Genomic DNA, 13,209 nt, shown 5'->3' with positions numbered 1-13,209 from the left:
GCAATGCACATTTGGGTCAGCACATTTTCATTCAAAGTGCTCCACACCACATGGAAAAATGAGGTGTCTGCAGATCATTTCTGGTGTGCAGGGAAGTCTTTTCAGGAGACATCAACACTAGTGAGCAGCTTTGGCATAGAAACCTGCAACACTTCTATTCCAAGTCCAACACATCAGTGTTCACAAGAGAACAGTCTAGAGAAAAGCTTGCCTTCCCTCCTAGGAGGCAACATGTTTCAACCAACAGATACACATAAGCAACCTTGAGGTACAACCATGCTCCGCTTGGATTTGTTGTTTATTTGTTTTTAAATCACCACTCAGTCCTTCATTCTCCCCCACCACAGACCTTTAACCAAAGCTACTGAGACAATTAGAACAATGAGGACAAACTCTGAGCACGAAAGAGTTTCAAAACTCTAGGGCAGTTGCATTCCTAAGGACTCCACCTTCAGCAACCAGAGGAGAGCTAGCAGAAGCAGATGCCCAGGAAAAGGAAAGAAAAGGAAAAGAAGAGGGAAAGCACATGTGCTCCTTTGGTTTTTATTCCTGGCTCTTCCCAAGCCAGTGCGGGCTTTCGGCCATTCAGCAGCGCTCAGCACAGCCTTCTCATGGGCTTGCCCAGCTTCTCTGACCTGGCAGAAGCCTTTGGTGGCCTCAGCAGCCCTACTCTACCTCAGCAGCTCTGCTCCTGCCTGCAGTTAGCTCCAGCTGAAGCTGCCACCTCCATGCAGGCAGCAGAGCTCCCTCCTCCCACCTCCAGCCCTGAGCACCTGACAGAGGCGACCCGATCTAAGCCAGCACTGCTAAGGAAAGACAACCAGTTCTTGTCAGAAGGGAAACCAAAGGACTCAATTTGATTGCAGAGAACAAATAAGAGGAATAAACGTGCAGTGCTGTTTGCTAATTACCAGTAGATATTAAAGCTATGCCTAGTAGCTGTAACAGCAGAAGAGACCCAGACTATGCACTGAGGCCATCTGCCCTTAGCTGTATTAGAAAGAAAAGCCTTACCTTGCCGGGTAAGTTGCAAGTTTTTCACCAGGAATAAATACTTACAAGCAATACCTGGAGCAGAGCTGGGCACACAGCTCAATGCCTTAACGACTGTGCTTACAGCAGAGCTCCTCTGCGCATTCAGTAATTTGCAAATTCCTCTCCCAAAGCTGACATCTACATTTATTCTGCTCAACTGGAGAATAAAAACTCAGCTTTTATTCTGGCGCTGCACTTGGGCAGCACTCAGAACAGTATTTATCGTCTGACACCTATGCAAAAATAAGTTAAAAAAAAAACCAATGCTGCTTGCAAAGCTTTGTAAATACCATTTAACATCTTTCAATTCCCTTAACTCACATGAGTAGCCCACACACTGCAAACGTGGCAAGTACAGCAAGTGGGTCTCCATTGCAGCCTTCCCTTCACAAAAGCAGAAGAGCAACCAGAACTTTGTGCTCTACACAGAGCCTGCAGAAAGCTAAGCCTGCACACACTCCTACCAGCCTGTGCGAAAGGAAACCAATGTTGAGCTGCAGCAAAGCGCTGAAGGCTCCAAAACCAACACCAACAGTCTTTGCAATGACAGGGAACATAACGATGCCTTGAATGAGACAAGACCCAAAAAGCTAGAGGAAACACGTGGACGCATTCAGACAGTCCTACTCAAGGCACACAAATATAACAAAATAAAATTCTTTAAACCTTGAATCATTCAGAGCAGTCCTGCTTCTCCTAAGTTTCATTAGGCAAGGTTTTCACCGCCGTGCCCATGGGATGATCCCAAAAGGAGCCAGGCTGCATGTTTTCAGTGGTAATGAGTCACCTGGTGTTCCAGTGACACGTCAGCCCTAGTGCACAACGACATTACAGGCTCACTGAGGATGCCCAAACATAACTGTGTTTTTTCCTTCACATAACTTAACCTGCTCAATACAGCCTCCAAAGAAGGAAGATCAAAGTGGGAAAGCTCACCCCAGCAATAGCTGACTTCTCACTTCCAGAGCATTTAGCCTTTTCCCCCACACAGCTGCAGACACCACGTGAGCAACAGAAGCCTGGAAGACACCGCATGGCTCAAGGAGAAACAGGCACACATCCTAATGCGAAACACCTGCTTTTTAGCTGGTGCAGAGGCTGCTACGGATACAGCTACCTTGACAGCCCTGTTCTGATAACAGAAATACCAGAGCAACGGGTGAGAAGGTAGAATAGGGCCACCCTCATTGTATGGAAGGATGCCAAACAAGCACACCGCCTCTTGCTTTGCTTCCTCTGAGATGGAAATGGAGCTCACCCAGTGCAACCATGCTGCCTACTGTTCTGGTGCAGCAAGTTCAGTGAGAAGGGCTGGAACACGGCACACATCTTGGTTGTATCAATGTTGGGTTATATTTGTGAGTGGGATTTTAAATTTGAAATATCAAATCACGCATTCAGGAACACTGCAGTGTTCTCAGATGCTCCTACTCACCCATACTCATGTGGAACACCCAGTACCTAGACCACATTCTATACTGCACCACCATCACCATGCACTGCTCATCTTTTGGATTTCTTCCTCTCCAAAGGGTCCCCTTATGGTTTACACAGCTGAGACTTAAAGAGTTGATAGGCATTTGTACATGGAACATTTCTACTCCTAGTCTATTTTGGAAGAGGTAAACCCCTCTGAAGCCTGAAAGAAGTTATCCCAAAAGGGATTTGAAGTGCACTTAAAAATTATATATTATAAATTATAAATATCCATCTCATTCAAGGAGTTTCCTTGCAAGATGCCTTTAACAGACATCTAACAATGAGTTTCTTTAGCTCATACATTCTGTAAAAGAAATGTAACCACCCATCAGAGAACTTACTGCTGTGATGATTTGCTCAGCAGTCTCACACTTGATACACTAGCTCACCGACTCCTTAATACTCCAGATGCTCATCAGCATAGAAATGCCTTGAGCCTGAGCACCAGTCAGTAATCCACACACAGCTATTTGGGGTCTGCTCTGCCTACCTGAGAGGTCCAGGCTGTGATCTCTGCAGAGCAGAAAGCCAGTCACACACATCTGATGCAGCTGGCCCTCTGCAGAGCAGGGGTGATGCTTTCTAGGAGAACCCTCCATCCATCAGCACTTCAGCTGCTTCTCAAGAGCTCCCTTTCAGCAGACTTTAGGTGCTCTGCAGCTTCTCTTTATCCATCCTTGTTCTCTTCCTCCATGTGTCACAACCTTCTGAAGGTGCTAATAAGCTGGTTAACAATAACTGACCAGAAAGATTTTATTATTAACATACACACACACATTAAACCCAGTTATCTCCTGCAATAGTTGTAGTAGTTGAAAGAAAATTGCCTGAGCACGTTAAGAGTCTAGGAAAATCAATACATATGCACTCTAGAAGTTGGGAGATGCTTGCAGACTGAATGTGCAAAAGGATGAAATAAGATATTCCAAGAAAACCCAGAGTATGTTGTCCATGAAATGCAGCAGTCGCAAGCAGGAACTCCTGCTGGTTTGTTTCCCTTATCAGCCTCATTTGTGAGAAAGTCCACCTCATTATTGCAACAGGAGAAAACCACCTCAACAATACCTGGAGAGCTCAGTGCCAGGTCAGAGACAGAGCAGCTCACAGACAGGTCTGACAGGCGGCAGGAGCAGTGCACAGAGAGGCAGGACCCAGACATCCCCTCCTGGGCAGGGCGCTTCCAACCACAGCCTTCCAAGCGTTTAGCACTTCGCTGTGGGACATCACTACCGAGAAAGGATCAAGCTCTTAGCTTTTGTGTTTAGGTGCAAAGCTTCACCAACGGCTGCTCACATGTGCTAAAAAGCCCTCTTCATGTTTTCACAGGGAAATGCATGGCTAGATAGACCAATCTCTGATTAAATCAGATTAAGATTTTTAGCAGGCATGGTTCAGCAAGCTAAGAACCTACGAAAGCAATCCTCAGTTTGTCAGCCGTGCCATAAACACACGCAAAACCAGCACTGTTGATGCCCTGCTGGCTGAACCTCATGTAATCAGTATGACAGAGCAGCACATCAATAGGTGCACGCCTTACTCGTAATTGTGTCGGCCCAACTCTGGGCTATTAGCAGATCAGCACCTGCAGAGGAACTGCTGCTCACCATCCCACACAAGGAGAGCTGAAGGGAAGCATTATGATCACCTCCTCCCACTTTCTACATAGAAAGGGGGAATCCAAGCAATTTTCCCCTTTAAGGTGGCTGAACTTCATGTTCAATTACCTTATTTATCCCCTATTTCTACTTTTTTTTCCTATTATTTGTTTTAATTTGCCTGGTTTCAGTTTCTACCCACTCCATCTTGAAACGCCTTTACACATTAACCACAGAATGTTGTGTGACAAGTCTCCTCTGACTGCACGTGGCACGGCAGAGCTGGAGCTATGTGCAGCATGCTGAGCCCTCCCTTCCAGGTATCCACAGACCAAGCAGCCTCAGCTCCATTTAGGAAATCCCATCTCCTCAATATTTCCACAAGAAGTGGCTCATGAAGATGGAATACATGAATACCCACATCACAAAATCCTCCGCTGGTATCTTGCCACCATTCATAACGATTGCAGATGCCATAGGAACAGCTCCAGCATCTGGAAGCACTGGATTAAGGATGTTAGCACAGACGCGCCTGCCGCATCCTAAGAGCATTTGTTATTCAGACCTGCTGACCACAGCTTTCTCTAATCGCTTACTGAAACTCACTCAGCATTACTCAGTGACTCTAGTACTTCATCAGATTGATGCTTCAGCCCCCAAAGAATTCAAACAACCACGTGCATTACCTGTAGTAAGCAAGAGACCATCAGCAATGACCAAGTTATCAGGAGTACAGGTCAATTCTGCAACCCCAACCAGCAAGCCATGCCCATGCCATATAGTAAGGGGTTGCCCACTCACCTGCAAAGAGTTTATTCTGCAAGCTAAAAAGCCACCCCATTCACTGCACTGTAAACACAAGGAAGCACAGCAGACACCCAAAAGTCCTGTTCAACTTCCCAGCTTTTCCCACTCAGCTGCAAGCACACTGCCAGCTGCAGGAAAGTTTGGCACTTCTGGCAGATGGCAGACAAACTCTAACAGCTTGATTACACATTAAAGACGTAAGTAATGGGCTCTGGGATCCAATAAAGGTTCCTCCTTACACTCACAGGATGAATTGCGTCTTTAACTAGACACAAAAAGCAAGTGACCATGTAGGATAAGGCAAACAGCACACGGAGCTGGACGACTCTGGCACGTGTTTTGTTGCATGGATTTACCTCCTCGTGCACCCCGATAGCTTCTGTACAAGGCAGAGCTCTTCTCCGGCTTCTAGGAGACAAATTTAACCTCCCCTTGAAGAGGACTATTGCCATTCACATACTTAAGAAATGACATCTGCATGAAGAAGCTTTGCTCCAGCTTCCACTTTCAACCCGCAGTCTTCAGCACAGCAGCCACCGAGCCGCGCTCACCACCAGGCAATGCCCACTACGTACCAGGTCAGCTCCTGCCGAGGCCCAGCGCCAAGCATCGCTGCGTGCCAGCAGATCACTGGTAGGCCTGCTGAGCTGTGGCCAGGCCGGGAATTACTGCCAGCACAGCACTGAAGGCGTCAGCCGATTATCCAACACAGAAAGCCTTTCAGCGTCACTGATCCCCCAAAGCTCTGCCCATCCCAGAAATGCAGCCCTTACATTCTGATTTAGATATCTAGAGATGAGCAGCAGAAGCCCTTGTAACACAAGGTCATACCTAGCTTGCCGGAAGACTAAATTTAGCCCTGTGCCTCAGGCAATTCTATTAGTTATGGAAAGAAAGGATAGTGGTGTTGAGCATTGGTCCAAGGGTAAATCCTGTGGAAGAATTGACTCCATTTAATTGCAAATTATCTCAAAGCTATTAGCAGGGTACCCCAACTCTGTTCATCAGAAGAAGGACAGTTTAATACTACGCTAAATCAGCACCGGGGCACCGCCACTTTGTTTAAGGTAGGTTTGCTCGAGTGGTGTAAACTATAACTGCATTCAGTTTTAGACTGTAAGACAGGAGATCAAGAAGGTTTAACAGATGGAGTTTCAGCACAAATGTATTTTAGAACACCTCCTTAGCAAGCATATTTCCTACTCTAACGCTACAACTACAACGCACCATGGAAAAGCTGATCTGCCAGAACACAAGGATTACTCAAACTTTTGTCAGTGTTACCAGAGACTGACTGAACAGTTTGCAAAGACAGGCTCCAGTTTACCCAAAGGTGTCACAGAGAACAGCTTTGTGACAGTTACCAATTTTCAAAGCCATAAAGATAGGGGTGACTCAGATTCTCCAGCACGAGGTGTGCGTTGGGTCTCGGGATCAGAATCAGTATTGCAGCACCCAGCTGAGGTTTGGTGTCCAGGATTGCTGCAAGCATTCAAGAGAATCTGTGTGAAAAAGAGAATTTGGTTTGAAGATAGCACTGGGAAACATCTACACTACCTGCGTCAGCCCTGCCAGCTTCACACACCTTGCAGGACATCCAGGTAGGTTCTGTGTTTTGGAGCATTAGCTCAATGGCACTTAACAACAAAAGCAGGATGACTGAGATCACATTAAAATAGGCGCAGGGCTTCTCGCAGTAGATGCAGAGGATCCATGGTCCAACTACATACCTACAAGCCATTCTCAATCCCCCCCGAGCCTCTGAAAGCAGCTGGCAGCACAGGGGGCTGCCCAAGCACCCGCCCTCCTCCCAGCACCGTTCCTCACACCTGAGCCAGTCGCTGCAGCATCCTGGCCAGCAGGGATCCCCACAGCCAGCCCTAGCTCACGTTGTTCCCTTCCTGTCAAAGCCCTGTATCTGCATAGACCAGAAGGAACAGAACAAGTGCTTCCAGAACAACACGCCCCAAGTCATAGATCTTGACGAGTGAAGGCACTCTGGCACACGTAGTAACTGCTAGCATTGAGAAATGATTAAGAAAAACAACCAACAGAGCACCAGGGCTATATCCAGTAAGTCTAGACAAAGGACTGCATATTGGTTTGGAGCCTAAAACCAGTTTTGGATCGCATACACTGAATAATATAAATCTCAGCACAGATACTCTTGCTGCAACAGCAGAACACAGCCTAACTATGATTTACCATCACTGGTGCTGCATCTATCATGAGTAAAACTGAAGCATTAGTGCCGCCAACACTGCACAGAGCTTTTTCAGAATTAGAAACCTGTCAAAACCTTTCCAAACAGAGGACGGCTGGGAAGCAGTATCAGATGCCTGAGTGGCTGCGGGCCTGATCTCAGCTGCAGGATGATCACCTGGGGAAGCCGAGGACCTCAAAACCATCCAACCTGCTGCTGATGCCCTGCCAGCAGCTGTGCCAGCCAAGGTAATCCAAACTGAGACTGCAAACAGGCAGCAGAACCTGGTGGAAGCACACAGAGCGTTTTGGAAGGCACTTTGAAAGCATCAAGGCTGCTTAGGGCAAGAGCTGCCACAACTCCTCCCTCCTGACACACACAGGCACGGCGTTACCTGCAGCTTCAGCTCTGCCAAGAGCACTCTGCTGAAAAGCAACAGCAGGAACAAGCCTCCATCAGCATCCCGAAGGTGAGACCTTTGAAGTCTAACAGCCTTGAAAAAAGACAGCTACAAAGCATGCGGTCTCTGCCTCATTAAGATCTTACAGGTTAATAAGTTTTCATTTGTTCACTCAAGCTTGCTCTTTCAAGATCTAGGAAATAAAACAAAGCTGAAGAAGCTAGCCTCGTGCATCACAAGGACAGTTAGAAGGTACCTGAGGACAGCCAGAGCCGTTCCACCAGGGCTGCTGCAGCACCTGGAAATGTTCATGAGCACAGTTGTTTCAGTTTATTTGCCAGAACTGTCTCTTGCAGTGGAACAACTTCATAAGCCATATTGCACAGGACTTCCTCTCATTTGTTGTTTTTCACTGACCTAAATAAGCAGAAGTCAAGGAATTTTGACTCACAAGGAACCAAACTTGAAGACCCGGCAAGCCTGAGACCCCACGATTGCTACGCTCTAGAAACTCACCCAAAAAAACCTGTCACAGGAAAACAACTCCATTCTATCCCCCTCCTTGCCATGAGCAAGGCTAGATAGATAAAAACAGATTTCCCTTATTCCCCCCTTCCTGCAGTATGCTCTCTATTAACATGAAAGAAAAAAGACTGGCTATGAATCAACTCTCTGATTTATACTCAGAAATGAATGTGCAGCAGCTAGCAAACGAGCAGAGCTCGGGTTGTTATTTCTGCAAACAAGACGTTACCCTAATTACAGGTGTAACAAAGATTAGTGCTTAAGTGGAAACTCACACAATTTTCAGTCTCACAAGCTGGGAAGATTTACTGCTACCTAAGATGATTTAAAACATGAACTGAGCTCCACAGCAAGTTGCTAAGATGGAGGCTATTGTGTTTTGCAAATTGAATAGCTTGAAGAAGCATGCTCCGCTGGTTGGCTTCGCAGAACTCAAAAGCAGGTTTCTCCTACCACTTCCTTAGCCTAGCTGTGGCACTAGAAATTACAATTCCTTGTGAAATGGGGGAGGGAGTAGGGGGTAGAAGGGGTACTCTGCAGAAAGCTGCAATTTCAGAGTTTTCTTAGCATAATTCAAGCCTCAAACTCATCAAGCTTTATCAATATACATTAAAAGACATATAAGGGACAGCCAGTACTCAAGATAGCTAACAAGCTGTGGGCTCCTCTCTAACACAGCATGTGCTACACGGCCAGCTCACCGTGAGAGATGACAGAAACGTGACAGCCTCAGAGAAAGGACAGCGGGTTCAGCACCGCAAAGAAAAGTTTGTTTCTTTGTAAACAGCTGCAGTTTTCCCAATCTAAAGGAATGTCATAACATAATCATAAGAGGAGGAAAAAAGAGCAGCAGGATAGCAGAGGCAGACAGAAAGCAGTTTCTGTATCTCACAACGGAGTCTCTCCAATTCCCGCATTAGGAATGAGACCATTCAGTTGTCTCCACAACGCACAAACTGTCAGAGTGATCTTCTGGGTAGGATGGCTGTCAGTTCTTCAGGCTATTAAGTTATTATCCAGAAGAGATTTGCTCACAGACGAGCAAACCAAAACAGAAGACTCAGACAGGTAAGAGACACCTATCTATTTCGGAAAGTGAGCTGCTCTAAATAGGCTTTAAAGGAATAACATAGGAAATGCCAAGAGAAAATGGAGATGACCCCATACTGATCTGTGCTCCTGTGCCAGTTGTGCCAACTGCTTTATTTGCATGAGTGGTCTGGTTTTCTGAACCAGCGATTTAAAAGACATCTAGCAAAGACTTAGAATACCTCCTCCATCTTTAAAAGATAAAGATTTAATGTGGAACATAGTGATTAAGGAAGCACAAGTCTAAGATTTTTACCTTTCCATAGCCTATCCTACACCCTGTGCTTTCTGCACCTCAAAGCCCTCAGTCTTCTCAGCCCTCTGCAGCTCAAGCTGCCTGCTGCCATCACTTCCCCAACCCCGCCCAGCTCCAGAGGCTGTCTGCTCAGCCATCCTCTCCTTCTGCAAGGACAACTCCTAAATAACACTGGGAAGGAGCTGCTGGCTGTGGTCTGTGCGAGTGCTGCGAGAGGAGGGGAAGTTTCTGGGGACCGAGAATGAGAAGCTGATGACCAACAGCTCTGTGACAGCATTTCAAAGAACTGCTCCCACACTCGGGCTCCAACTCATTAGGAACTGAGGTTTCTGAACAACTGGAAGCCTGTTCCAAGAATGAGGGGTCTGATTCAGTCAAAACAGCACTCAGAACGGGCACTTGGAGTAGAGATTAAAGATTCCTCTGACACTTCAGCACGAGAGCAGAGAGAGGAACATGTGTTCCAGGATCATGTGGCTTTTGGGGGAAGAGAAGCTGATTCATAAAATCTCATCTTACAGGGAGGGTAAGGGGTAGCAATATGGAAATCAAAGCTAGAAAAATGAAAATTAGTACAAATGAAATAGGATGGGAAAGCCAAAACTGAGGCGTGTGTTCCTACATCAACACCAGAAATTAAAATGATGGAGAAACTCTTTAAATGCCTGTTTTCTAAGCGATGATGCGGGCATAGCACACACATTGAAACCACAGGGGAGGGCAGAGGGGTCAACAGGACATTCGATGTTCAAGCACTGAACCTCTGGAAGATCCAAGCTCAATGTGTCACAAAGAAGGGAATCAGAATTCCAAGCTCAAACCAGAACAACATGGCCTCAGCCACACCAGCAGCAACAGCAGCTGACCTGTGCTCACCAGGGGGTTGGACAAGCAGGAAGCACAGAATTAAACTGAGCCTCCACACAAACCACTGGGTGTTGTGTCAACATGCAACACCAGGACCAGTTCTTAAACTCCTCCCCAGCAGCACACAGGAAGGGTGGCAGTGCCTCATTTTATCTCCAACAGCAAGAAGCTGAGTATGAGCCACCACGATGAGATCTAACCATGCTGTAGGACAGGAGAATCCAAGGCACCATATCATGCCAGAGCAGGATGGGGACGTTCCCTGCCTAGCTTCTTGCTCAAAGCTGTGCTGGGTACCTGAAAGGTGCTTGCAGCAGTTTTTAATGAGTGATTTGGAGGTCCTAAAGAACAGACTAAGTGAATACTGGGCTAATTCTATTTTATAAAATGAAGTCAAGTCTCAGGAGTAGTTGGAGGTTGGCTTTATTTTATTCTGTCCCTTTGAAGGAGAGGGCAGCTGATACACTTCATTGAAAACAAAAAAACAAGTATGCTACATAACAAGATCCTTCACCAGAAGTCTGCAGGGAACAAAGCTGTCACAAGATAAAAGGAAAAATTCTTCTCACACTTAAGTAACCAGTTAAAAAAATACATGTAAGAACCAGGGAAGAAGGGCATCACCAGCCATCTTTGTAGCAGAGGGACTCACTGCTGCTTTCTGCTCAGCACCACTCTATCGAACTGTGCAAAGAAGGCAATACTGAGATGACAACATTTGTCACTCTGAATAATTTAACATTATCAGTAAATAAGGACAGTGACCCTAAGGAATTGCAGCAAAACCTCAAAACACAAGTAGGTGATGATACAATCAAAACACAGGACATCAGAAATGATGAACACCAAAGAAAAACACCAGAAAGAGCTCAAGCCAGCACCCAGGAACAGGACTCCAGCAGCGCATTCCCCAAGAAAGGAGTTTCCTAAAGTTATCAATATCATGGAAAAAGTGAAGAAGCAATTTGTTCCAGATCTACTCCTTACTAATTTTTTTCTTTTGACATCCCTGTTGCTTTCTGTCCCTTCCCTGTATGTAGGTTACAAAAGTAGTAGTCTCCAGGCTTAGTGTTCTCTGAGCGCCACAATGATTCAAGTGAGTGGGCAGATCCCCGGAAGGGCACTAGATTTAACTGTTATTACACCCAGCTCAGGAAGGTCACAAAACGTTGGAATGAGAAAAACAGAGCAATATTTCCTCAAAACTGCCACATTTGTACGCTCCTATCCCTGGCACCTGCTGCTGCTTACCAGTAAGCAGAATTCTAGGCCAGATGGATCACCTGAAGGCCCTTTGTATGGCATTCTATAGGAGTTCACATGCAACCTGAAAACACGTGGCAGCTGGTTGCTTCCGAAGAAGTGGCAATTTAAGAGACATCCACCAAAAAAAGGGCAATGAGTTTAACACAGCCACAGGTTATGCTGCCCTCAGTCTCACCCAGCTAATAGCTCCCCTTGTAACGCTCTTCTCTGAACCTGTCATCTGGATCAGCCTTACCAGAACATTTTCCAGCAGCAACTTCAGCTTGAAAAGTTGAATTGGTGGCAGTACAGAGAATTGGAACAGCACAGAAACTCCCATGGAAGAGAAATACAGATGGGATGGAGCAAGGCAAGTCCACGCACTTCAGGCTTCGCAAAAAGCTGTCTAAAGAACTGGAAGGTCTTTAATGCAATGGAACAAGAGATTGGATATTAGCTTTCTGCTGCAACCTGCAAGCCACCACCTTGACGGAGCAGTGAAAGACAACGGCACAAAGGAACTCTCTGTGACACCGTGTGGCATCCCCAGGAGACCTGCTTGGGTCAGTCACATCCGGGGCTTAATTTAAGCAAACATGTGCACGGCAGAGATAGGCAGATAACCTGGAAAACAGCAACCATGGGGCTCGGGAAGAAGAAGCCAAGAGCAAAGCACACTCTGAAAGCACCAGAGAAGAGAAGAGGTGGTGTTGGCACAAAAACAGATGGGTACACACTGGCTGCAAGGAAGGTTGCGGTAAGAGCCTGAAGCAAGTTTGCACCCATCAGTGTAGCAGTAGTTTTCCACATAGAGCAGCATAGCAAGCAACCCCAAACAGTCTAAAGCAGCGTGGATTTCAGGCAAGCAGCTGGAAATACACTTCTAGGGATTCCTGTCGAGCTTCTGCAGGCCTTCACAACCCAGCAGCTCCTCCCCCCCAAAAAAAAGAGCAACAGGAAAAGGCAATAAGGACACTTCAATGAGTCCAAAAAAACGAATTTCGTGGCAGACAGCACTGGAAGAAACATTTGTATCTAAACAGAGAATAGCTACTTATGCAAGGCACAAGTGGAAGGCAGTGATTTTATCCAGTTGATAGTTTAGTATTTCACTGGAGTCAGCAGGATTTTTGCCAAAAGCTTTCTATATCATCCATACCAGGGTACCACTACACTGCTAGCAGCTACTTCACCAACAGATATTCCTGGCTATTTCTCACCAGCCAAGCTTTCTAAGCACACTTTGTTTTTATGAGCTTTGCTAAGACAGAATGACCTTTTCTAAGCACGACACATTTGAGACCTTTTGCCAACAGGTTGCACCTTTCCTGGGATCACCTCTCCTGCACAACACGGCTTGACAATACTTAAAATTAGTAGCATTTCTGGAGGACCTCCAGCTGTTTGCATTTGGGACACCTCAGCAAATCCATCCACAACACCCAGTCCCTCAGAACAACATCAGTGTTCTGCTTCCAGAAGAGCCTCGCCACCAAAACACTGCATCCAGTGAGAAACCCTCTGCACGAAGGCGATCTCTCCCTCCTCACCACTCAAAGAAGCTCTTTGTATTTTTGTAATGTTTCTGTGGGAAAGTGCCGCTAATATTTGATAAGAGCTCCTACATGGGAACAAAGCTCCCTCTTCTCCGCTCGCCCACCAGCCTCGGCAGGCAGCCGGAGGTACCGACGGGGATTACAATAAAAAA

At 46.3% G+C, this 13,209-nt stretch overlaps 1 protein-coding gene across 5 annotated transcripts in view; it reads right to left on the bottom strand.

The window, feature by feature from the left end:
• Nucleotides 1–13,209, bottom strand: part of CSNK1G1 (casein kinase 1 gamma 1) — an 85,490-nt gene that overhangs the window by 71,063 nt on the left and 1,218 nt on the right. The window lies entirely within an intron of this gene.

The sequence above is a fragment of the Meleagris gallopavo genome, chromosome 12, assembly GCF_000146605.3.
Source record: "Meleagris gallopavo isolate NT-WF06-2002-E0010 breed Aviagen turkey brand Nicholas breeding stock chromosome 12, Turkey_5.1, whole genome shotgun sequence".
NCBI classification, from domain to species: domain Eukaryota; kingdom Metazoa; phylum Chordata; class Aves; order Galliformes; family Phasianidae; genus Meleagris; species Meleagris gallopavo.
This window is presented reverse-complemented; position numbering and strand designations above follow the sequence as displayed.